General features: G+C 38.2%; 1 protein-coding gene across 1 annotated transcript in view; it reads left to right on the top strand.

Moving 5' to 3' along the window:
* Positions 1-629: 629 nt before the first annotated feature.
* ADGRL2 (adhesion G protein-coupled receptor L2) overlaps positions 630-10,762 on the top strand; it is a 326,276-nt gene continuing 316,143 nt past the window's right edge. The window contains exon 1 of the mRNA XM_035333937.1: positions 630-863. The gene's annotated coding sequence lies outside the window, so the exon portion shown is untranslated. The remainder of the gene's footprint in view (positions 864-10,762) is intronic.

The raw sequence follows: 10,762 nt of genomic DNA, 5'->3' as shown, positions 1-10,762 counted from the left end.
AAAACCAGATCCTTTATTTAAATAGATAGTAATGTTATGAAAAGAGGGAAAGCCTAATTGGTCTGTATACACCAACCCAAATGCTACTGTGAGGAGAAGCTGATGAAGCAGTAAATGTCAACCAGGTTGCAGGAGTGTAAATTAGGACAGAAAGTGGTGAATTGCTTGCAATTTTTCTGTTCCTGGTCTTCAGTCCAGATGATACATGATAGCCTACCTTGATCTGTGCTCAGTGCAGTGTCAATCCATGCTGTGGAAGTCTGAGGAAGACGCAGCATTAGTTCTCGCATGCTGCTTGTTAGCAGTTTGCATACAGGGCTATAACCTTCCTTTGCATAACTCTTATTGATTTGAGGAGAATGGCATTGTATTTCATGTGTGCATTTAATAAAAAATAAATGGATAATAGGAGAGTGAGCAGAACAGGCGCAAAACACTAATATCTATCTTTCCTGCAGTTCCAGAGATTTTAAGGGTGATATTTCATGGGACTATAAAGGAGTCTCACCCATTTGTGCTCACTGTTGGGGGGGGGGAGGGCGGATGTGTTTGTTTGTTTTAAAGAACAAATAAACCTGTAGTTCAGAGTGGAATATTTTCACTGGGGTGTCAGACAAGTGCCAGTTTCAGCACAAGAGGAAACGTAAGACCACATGGCTGGGAACAAAGCAGGGGAGTGAGGCTGCTTCCCCAATCAGCAGTGGCAAGCTGTCAAACTGGCTCAACTGTTGTGTGAAATCTCAAGCTAAAAGAGGATTTAGGCAAGATTATTTTTTTTTACTTTGCTTTTATCTTTAGAAGTAACAATTTTCTTAAATTGAGAAAGCAGAACAACTTAATATTTTGCAGTTCCTTCAGTAAAGGTATGCATAAACAGCCTTTTTGGATTTGTTATAAGAGACAGTTGTTTTTATTGAATTTTGACTTTTCTTTATAATATTCTTTTGTGTAATTTTTCTCTTCCATTTTTGTTCTTTCTGTACTCCCCTCTTTTTCAGATTTTCTTCTCAATAGATTCGATCCATGATTAGCTTCTATCCATGCTTGATTTCAGGCAATTGCTTCATATTTGCTTATACCCCTGCACTTTTGCTGTAGTCATCAACTCTCAGTATCTTAGTGCAAACTATAGTATTTGAGCATTTGATATTTTGTTGATGTTCTTGCTACTGGATTCATGTTATTTCATGACCATTTCAGTAAGTTCTTGACTTGTTGCTTATTTGATATTTTCTAAGGAAAAGATAGCTCAAAAATTGTTAGGTCATATGACCAAGAAAGAAAAAAAATTACAAAAGCTTTTGTTGTTGTTGTTGTTGTTGGACTTTTAAAGTACAGTCTCATTATTCCTAGGAGCCTGGTACACCATTTTTGAGTGCTCAAGATGGTGGTCTAGGTTTCAGCAGTGCATTACATTAAGTTTGGGGCTTCAAACATGGATGAGCATACAGGGTGGTAGGGTAGAGCGACATTGACCCTGCTAAATTTACCATAGAGGCATAACAGGAAGCCTTCTGAATAAAATTTATTTTCAATGCAGCACATCAGAGATGGAGCACAAACTTCACTGCAACCTCTACCTTTTTAAAACTACGTACTTGAGGAAGCTTATCCTCCCTGACCCTCCACCCCTTCCCAAAGTTAACTGGAAGAAGTACCCCTATTCATATCCAACTCTTAAAGTCATTGTTGCTTCTTGGGTTTCCTATTCACCCCTAAAGTCACTCCTATGTCAGCAACCTCCCCTTGAGCATTACCGCTGCAGGTTCCCACCAGTAGGTGTGGTGGACAAAGTACTTTCAAAAGGTTAATCAGCAGCATTCATTAATAACTAGGTAACAGTATCCAGCCTCCGGGCTACTGGTTGTTGGCAAATCGCTTACCTGGTGCAAAGCTTGTAGTTTTTGTTTAACTGGTAAAGTGCCTTGTTGCCAGGCTTCCTGCTGGAGGAGGAGTTTGGCAGGGCTGTGGGGGGCAGTTGTGCAATGCCATTCATGGAACAGCTTCGCTGCTGGCACCGTAGGGACTTCCTCAGGCTTCATCTGTCTGCCCTGAACCAGCTTGCTGGAATTTGATATTTTAAGCAAGAGCACAACAGCCTTCCTGAGGATACTGATTAGCTCTTGGAGTGCTTCTACTTGTGCTGGTGTCCAGCCTTGCTAGACTGAAATGTAGGAAATCATACTTGATTGTTGATAGTCTTTTGATACTTTCCAGTGGCTCCCTTTCATGTGATTAGAAAAGATGGATAAACTCTCCTACAACTCACTGAGAGACACACATAAAGATCAGCATACAAAGGTGTGTATATATACATATACACATATATATATATAAAATTTATAGCATACACTTCTGCAGCAACACAGTAAGTCTCCCTTTTAAGTACTACTGTCACGTACATAGGGGTGGATGACGAAACATGAAGACACAGTAAATGAAGACTGTGTCAGGCTAATCATTGGGTAGGCTGAATAAGGTATTCAGCCTGGGCTAATGGCTGAGATGGTGTCCTATTACATTGCTGACTAATGTACTATTCAGACTGAAGTTTGTACTGTAGACTGTACCTCAGGTTTTACTGTTGTAATATCTGTGTCAAAAAAGTGCCAGTATTTCATGTATCTCTATATATTCACTGCATTTTCTAGGGTAGACAAAACATTAATTTTCTAGCTGAATTCTATATTAAGATGGAAAACAACAAAAAAATCACAAACTTCCTTCTGTTTAGAAGCCAACAAACTGCAACAGCAGAACCCCCCCCCCCCTTTTTTTTTTTCAGGGCATATAATTACAAAAATATTTGAATTAGTTCTTACAATTTTTAGCCTCAATGTATCAGACCAATATTTGTCAAACAGGCTCATGGCTTACTCCAAGTGATTTTAGCTACTCCAATGGGGCTAGTTATGGTGTGAATTATTACTCAGCATGAGTAAAGGGATCAGAATTAAGCCCAGATACGGTCAGAAGGAAAGAGCGTTTTGTCTGATTTTCTATGATAGATCGGCCCTGCTGCTAACTCCCTGGTCTTTCATTTAGTTTCTTTTTAGAGACTTTTGTTAAGACTTCCAAGGAGTCCTGAGAGGACAATTGAGCTTTTATGTTTGTTTGGTTTTTTTTTTTTTTTTTTTTTTTTTTTTCCAGAAGCAGAGAAAAACAATCAAGTTGCTGGTTTTCTGGTAGTGTTGATTTATTTTCTGTTCATCCTGCAAATATTCTTTCTGAAATTTACTTAAAAAAAACAACAACAACAACAACAACAAAAAACAGTTGGGCTTTGAGGGGGAGCTTCCAGGTTAATCTACAGATAACAGCATAATGATCAGACCTTACAGCAGGGAGAGGTATAGCATCTGTTTTATAGGGTAATGTTTCCATCTGAGAATGTCCCCATTCAGAAAGGCTTAGTAACTAAAGAAATCAAATGGTTTTTCATAAGATGCTACAAAAATGAAACAAACCATTTTAGGCCATGAAGTTAGCGGACCATTTGCTGGTCTCATTGGCGCAAAATGACCTTTCTGATTACCTTATGGCTTCCCCTGGAGAGGCCTCAGGCTCCAGCCAGCACTCTAGGCCAAGGCCCCAGGCTACAGCTGGCTGAGCCTCTGGGTTATCACCTAGGCCCAGCATCCAGCAGGTCAGGGTCTTCCAAACCCACTCTGCTCCCAGAGGAAGCCCCAGTTCTGGCTATTGGAGTAGTTCATCTTGTCAGTAACTCTCTTACTCTCTTGCTTGCTTTAGTGCTTGCAATAAGCAGCTACAGCAAACCAGGGTATCTGTGTGCGCACTCTAAGATGGCCGAAAAAATTTACGGCCTTTGGAGCCAATGGGACTAAGTTTGCTCAGGATCATGCCCTTAGTTAGTGTCCTGCAGCAAAAAGGCCTAGAGTTTAGTAAGGAACTCTCTCAGGGATTTATAGTATTGATGACTGTAACCAAGCCTGGCAGCCCTTGGATCTTACAGCTCTCTCTGGGCCTAATCAAAGGCCATTGACGTAAACTAAAACATTTGACTTCAGAGAGCTGTGGATCAAACTCTGCGTCTACACTGGCTGAATTTGCCCTCCCCTCAGACACAACCTCACTTTAAATTCTTTTCTTCTGACAGGCCTGTAGCCTCATTCCTCTCTCTTAAGCTGGGAGGGCATTTCACTGCTTTCTATGATGCCCAGAAGTGACTTTTCACTTCTCATGGTGCAGTTTCACATCATACCTAATTCAGTGCAACTGCTGGCTGACACCAAAACCCCCATCCCTGTTTACCTTCTGGCTGGTTCAGATACCATATGATCTAGCAGAATAATTAGATGTAAAATTAGCCTAATCCCCCCTTTTCTCTCAGAAAGGAGCCTTGTCCTTTTAGCAGTTTTTCATGTTTGCTGCGCATCAGTGGGTGTGACTCTGTGCCCTGAAAGTCTCAAATTATGCCAGGGCCATTATATAAAAGCAAAGTAAATTTGGATTAAAGCAGAGAACCCAGCCAGAGAAAACATTAAGAAGAATTCAAATGAAAATGATATGAAAAATATAACTAACATACAGGACCTCATCCTGAAGTATTAATTAGACACTGATCCAAAGAGAATGGTTATAATGGATACTGAGTGTGAAAACTATACTTAATGTATGTTATTATACTTACTATGACTCCCCTCTTTATTTTTTATTCTCTCTTGGCCCAGTTAACTGTCAGTCAACCTTTAGCATCTTGTCGAAGGGAACTTGTTCTTGTTTTTCAACCAAGTGTTCCTGAGCCATTGCAGATACAATGTCACAGAAAACAGGGGAATGTCTCTCCATTTTTTTTCTTCTTTGTCCTGCAGACCTTGGTGTTTTCTTTCAAGCCCAGTTGTCACAGCTTTGTTAGCAGGCTGTCTTTTACCAGAATCTTTTGCTCGGGCATTATGCATAAATAACTTCATACTTACATGATTAGCTTACTTTTTCTTCACTTCAGATAAACTCATTTTAATATCTTCTAATCAGTTGGTGTAAATGTCATCTACTCACTTATTACTCCCATTTCAAAGTATACCTTTGAACCCTTTTACTCTGGGTATATGTGTTTTAAAAACAAAAACTCCTAAAAGGACCGTAGTATCTATCATTAACTTCCAACTTCCAGCACTTTCAACATGTCTTCCTACGACTGTTGAAAGTCTAAGCAAATGACCTCAGTTTCCCTTGACACTATAATGAGTAATTCATCATGTGTCTTCTCTTCTCATTGGCTTGAAAATTAAAGCTTTGTCGTTAGCTATAAAATGTGTGACATATCTCTCTGACAGATGAAGTTCATATTACATTCAAGATAATCCACTGTTTCAGAGCTCAGGTTTTGGGATTTCATGAGTTTGGAGGCAGACTTGCTTATAAAACTTCATAGTAATTGAACCTTTTACTGATGCTCAATAGAGACAGTATTCTTTATTTTTATAGGCTATTTTACTGTTTCGATTTATTTATTTTGGAAATACATTTGAACTTCAAATTGCTCAGGAACTTTAGGTTACAGAACAAACATTGGAATAGTTAATTATTAAAGTTGGGTTGAAACAATTTCAAATATAGAGCTCACAAGAATCCTTACTGAAAAATGTTTGAAGTTCTGCATTCTCTCAGTAAAATATCTTACGCTTGCTGGATAGCTTACAACTGATCACATTTAATCTACATCAGAGCAGAACCAGCAACCACAAGAAAGTAAGTCCTGTAGGTATAGTCACAGAGCAAAAGGAACTGCTAGTGCTTTCATGAAAAGATTCACAGGTGACTGAGAGATAACTGCAGTTTCTAGAATCATCAAGAATCAAGAGGGCTTTTTTATTTGTCTTTTATTTCTCTTTTTCACTTGTACCTTCTGTTTCAACTGGGACAAGTCCTCCAACTTTCATCAGGGATGCTAGAGGTATAGACTGTATACTGTAACTTGTTATTCAAGTAAGTAGAAAAATATATTGGAATGTTTTTTCCAGTTACTTGGTTGGAAGAAGATAAGGTCTTTGCCACTCTTATCCTTTGGAAAATTACAGCTATGTGAATTATGTGCATTCATGGCTATGAAATTGTTAAGTTGATGGTGAAAATATGTAATATGGAGTGTGAATGGGTACCAAATCTTCATGACAGCAGCACTTTTCATCACTCTTTCTTGAGATTTAGTTATTTCTTTGTCTTTAGAAAGTAAATTTACTATAAGTAAGGATTTGCTAGCAATATACTATTTATAAATTGCATTAGGCGGACTTAGGAGATCAGAGAACCTCCACCTGGAGTATAAAGGTGGGGAAGATGTAAAAAGATTTCCTTCACTGTTTTTATATGGCTGCTTCTGGAAATTGGTATATCAATATAATAATCCCATTGCTTCCACCTCTCAGCTAAGGCCTCCACAAAGGACGAAGTCCAGGGAAATACTAGGACTAGAAACAGGGTGTAAAATATATACTTTGCAGAGGATCTTCTGTATCTTCTTTCTCTTCCATTGCAATGCTTAACAACTCTGCCCATAAGGGAAGAAGTACATGGATATCTTTAAACAAAAGTGAATGTTCCTCAAAGACTGAATTTTGTCTGTATCATCCCCAAAGAAAATTGTGTAGAGCTGACTTCAGACATAAGTAAAATAGGCCCAGCAGCACTTTCACCATTTAGCTCCAGAGTGGGATTTGAACCTGTCACTCTATTGACTTTGTGTTGTCCTAAGCTATCTGTCCAAGTCCCTTGCCTTTCTCTCTCCCCTTTTTCCCCTTGATGTCTTTCTTCCTATAAGTGAATCAATGCTGTTGAAGATGAGAAACAAGAAGGTGGGGAGGAGAGGAGGTCTGTGCTTTTCAGGAGGAAAATGTTTATGAAGGGGAGAGAAATGAAGGAAAATATTGCATGCTTTTAACGGGGTTGAGAAAGATCTGCTTTCCCAAAAATGAAGATAGGGGAGACACCTCTCTGTGTACAGTCTCCTTGTTATTCCCTAGGACACGTTTAAGCCCTCTGGCACAGTCATGCCACATACACACACTGACCTTTCCAAGGTAGCAGCACCTCAAAAATCCCAGTGGTCCCACCATGTCAACACAACCCAGCTGAGCTTTGTCTGCATCACTGAGGAAAAAATTGATCTGGGGGCTCCCATGCCACATGCAAAGTGGGCCAAAATATGCAGTCTCATGACACCCCAAACACTTCTGACCCAGTATAGGGACTTTACTGGCCTAGGTTTAGTTTTAAATTCTGCCAAAGACAGCATGAAAACTCTGGTCAGAATAAAGCATACCCAATAGTCTATATTGAGTACAGCTACTTTCACACTATTTTGTTTTTTTTTTAAAATCTTTGAAAGGCTTTTTATGAGCTCAAAGCAGGACTAGAAGTTTTAAAACCACAGCATTGCTGCAAGTAGGATTTTTTCTGTCTTCCCATCAGTTCTAATTACATGGCTTCTCAAAATCAGTGCTTTCCTTCTCAGAAGCCTTGTTAGTTGCCAAATACATGGAAACTAATCATCCCAAATAACTGCTTGTGTTGCTGGAAGACTCATGGATTCACTTGCACTGAGTTTCACTTGATTCCGTATATCCTCTGCTGGGAAAAAAAGTAGGGAAAGAAGGTATCTTTCATGCTAAAAGCTTCTTCATATCCCCTTATTTAAAGTGACATGGAATAAGTGTGAAACATTTGCCTTTATCAGAAAGAAAAAAATAAGCTAGAAGATTTACAAGTTGCCTTGATTTTTACTGGAAAGAATTCCTAGGCCTCATTCTGGGAGTGTAAATTACACTCTTAAGTGAATCTGAGAGCACATTATGAGCGTTCTCAGGGTGTTTCGCTCTCCTTACCTGATTCCACTGGATCTTTTGAATCCAAGTATTCTATTCATACATTCATAGCTTCCAAAAATCATTGCTTTGAGTCTCCTTTTTCTTTTAACATACTGTGTGTTTGTTGTTTTTTTTAATTATGTCAGTGTGTATGACCAGTGAACAAAAAGCCCTATCCATTTCTCTTTGCAATTTGATTATGAAATGGTTTTACTCAAAGCTGCTCTGAACTTTCTCCCTTAAGACAAATGAAATTTTCTCTTCAGCCATGGAAGAAAGACTACTGCTCTCCTACCCAAAATGAAATATTCCCTGGAGAAATACTGCAATGTGTTCAGAACGCTGCATTTTATCATCTTAAGAAACAGGGACCCAGTATTTCTTCCAACTTCTATTCTAAAAAGATGAGCTTTAGGACTTAGTTATGGGGCTGGATTCCCTATTATCCTAAACCCTACATAGTAATTTACATGAGTGCAAGATTGTTACAAAATGCTATTGTATTGGTACGAAATGCTATTGTATTGGTATGAAATGGTACAAATGGTATTAGAATGGTTGTACCAAATTGGTTTAAATAAAAGGTAAGGTCATAAAAGACTGAAGGAGGGGTAGGGGGGAAGGATTGGAAATAACCATCCTTGTATATCTGCATTGAACGTGTGGCCTGTAACCATCTCATCTATTGTGTACTTCCTCTACCCCACACCTTCCCCAGAAATGCGTAATTTTAGATGGGAGGAGGTGGGACAAGTCTTGCAGTCAAAAGGATGCCAAGTTCTTTACTGGGAATCAACATGCAGCAAGCTATCAGCAAGGCAAGTAGGCTATGAGATTCTTATGGGGCCAACCTGCAATGGGCAGGATAGCAATGGAGCAATGCCTAACATTTACTTTCTGTAATAGAAGTGGTCATTCAATTTCATAGCTTTTCAAAGTCAGGGAGATTTGTTGTCATTTCCAACTAATGCAAAGGGTGCAGGCAGTATGGGATAGGGTGCAGCTTTTAAGGGGAAAAAATGCTCCTCAGTTTCTAGAAGAAAGAGCACAAGAAATCATTTTGTTCCATTTCTTAAATACCTGTTCATAGATTTTTAAAGGGCCCATGGTGTTTCTACAGCAGAATGATGTAAGCATAATCTTTAGCAAATCGTAAAGGTGTTATATTTAAGCTGTAGGTACATACATCTCAATCATGCTATCTTTCAGGGAAAATTGACTAAATTATCCTCTACCGTATGAATGGATAAAATTACTGTGCCTTTCCTTTGTTATTAAATCTTGCCTAAAACTGTAAAATCTCATGCTAAAATAAGTTATGTTTTCTTCAATCATTAAAAAAATAATAAAAAAAAAATCCATGAAAAAGAAACTGTCCTCTACAGGCCTTTAAGTTTAATGCTGACATGACTCTTTTATACAGCCTTTTCAAGATAAAGACACATAAAAGAAAATAGCTCATCTTGTATGTTGTAGATACTTGAAAAACATAATTTTAAAATAGCTGCAACCTTGAATCCTTGAGGAAGTTGCTTTCTAATACAATATTGTTTTAAGCGCATAGAGTTTAATTAACTGTTACCGAACAGATTGTTAAAGAAAGCTGTTGAACACCAACTTTTATTGTCTTCCCCTGCACTTTGAAAAAAGACCATTTCTAAACAAGTGACCATTGCCAACCTGAGCCAGAGGGCAGCATTCACCACCTTATGATACACTGCAACTCCAGATGAATCTCAGCTACATCTTAACTCATCCTTCTCTGTATGATACCAATAAATGTATTTAAAAATGAATTGTGTCGTAGGGCCTAATGCAGAATGGTTAGGTTAATAAATGATATTGCCATTAGTGTTCAGTTATAAATACATTTGAATTTTAAACTGAACATATGCCACTTCTTTGCTTGAAACCAGCAACTTTTGCTTTCAAAAAACATGCCCCAGCCACAGGCATGCAATAATAATAATAATACTTAGCATCAGGGATGTCAAAACTTTTAAAGAAGACAGTATGAATATCTCAGTTTTATCCATTAGATACACACATTAAAGATGTTTCTTACTTCAGACCACAGAGTGATCAAAACTGATACAAAACCAGAGCTCCTATGATTTGCTGTAAGCTTGAATTAGTTTCTGATTTACTACTCTGTACAAAATAAAGTGTTTTGTTTTTTTGTTTGTTTGTTTTCTGCAAAGCTGTTATTCTCTTTTTCTCTCCTTTGATAATATTAAAGATCATCTGTCTTGGTTTAACATGAAATTCTTGTAGCCAATTTAGGCTGGAGAATTCCTGAAGTACCCAGTTATTAATAACTCCACTTTTGTTCTCCCCTCCCCATGTCCTTATCTTAATAATTTCTTCTAATAACATATATTTGATGAGATCAGAATTGTAGGAAAGAATAGAAAGAATTTCTTGGCTCCCAGACATGTGCAAAGCACCTTATTATTTATTAATTGTTATTATTATTTAAGACAGAACCACAGATAAGATAAACACATTTTCAAATAATAAAAATGAGTAATGAAACACTTGTCTGCTTCATTTGGCAAAGAGTAAGTCTGGGGCTATTATCAAATACCAGGCATGGGTAGAAGAGAAAGCGGGAGAGAGAGAGGTGGATATAATGGTTGTGTGGGGATTGGGATACTGTGCTGTCAGTTAAGCCTGTGGTACAACAGGTTTAGCCCCAAAGCCAAATCCTGAAGGAACTTCAGTAACTCCAGGGAATATTTGCTTACCTGCATTAGCTGAGGATCTAATGCTCTCTGTGTTGATTTTGAGAAAATACCTCCAGATTTGAATGAGGATAACTGAAAGTAAAGCTTGACCAGAATTTCACAGATGATGATGATGAGAGAGGTTTTGTTGTGTTTTGTTTCACAGCAATTGATGAGAGACTTAAATCTGCACTGCCTGCGATCACTTTG

This window comes from Oxyura jamaicensis, chromosome 8 (assembly GCF_011077185.1).
Source record: "Oxyura jamaicensis isolate SHBP4307 breed ruddy duck chromosome 8, BPBGC_Ojam_1.0, whole genome shotgun sequence".
Classification (NCBI taxonomy): Eukaryota; Metazoa; Chordata; class Aves; order Anseriformes; family Anatidae; genus Oxyura; species Oxyura jamaicensis.
Note: the sequence above shows the minus strand (reverse complement) of the source record. Positions and strands in the feature narration are given on the sequence as shown.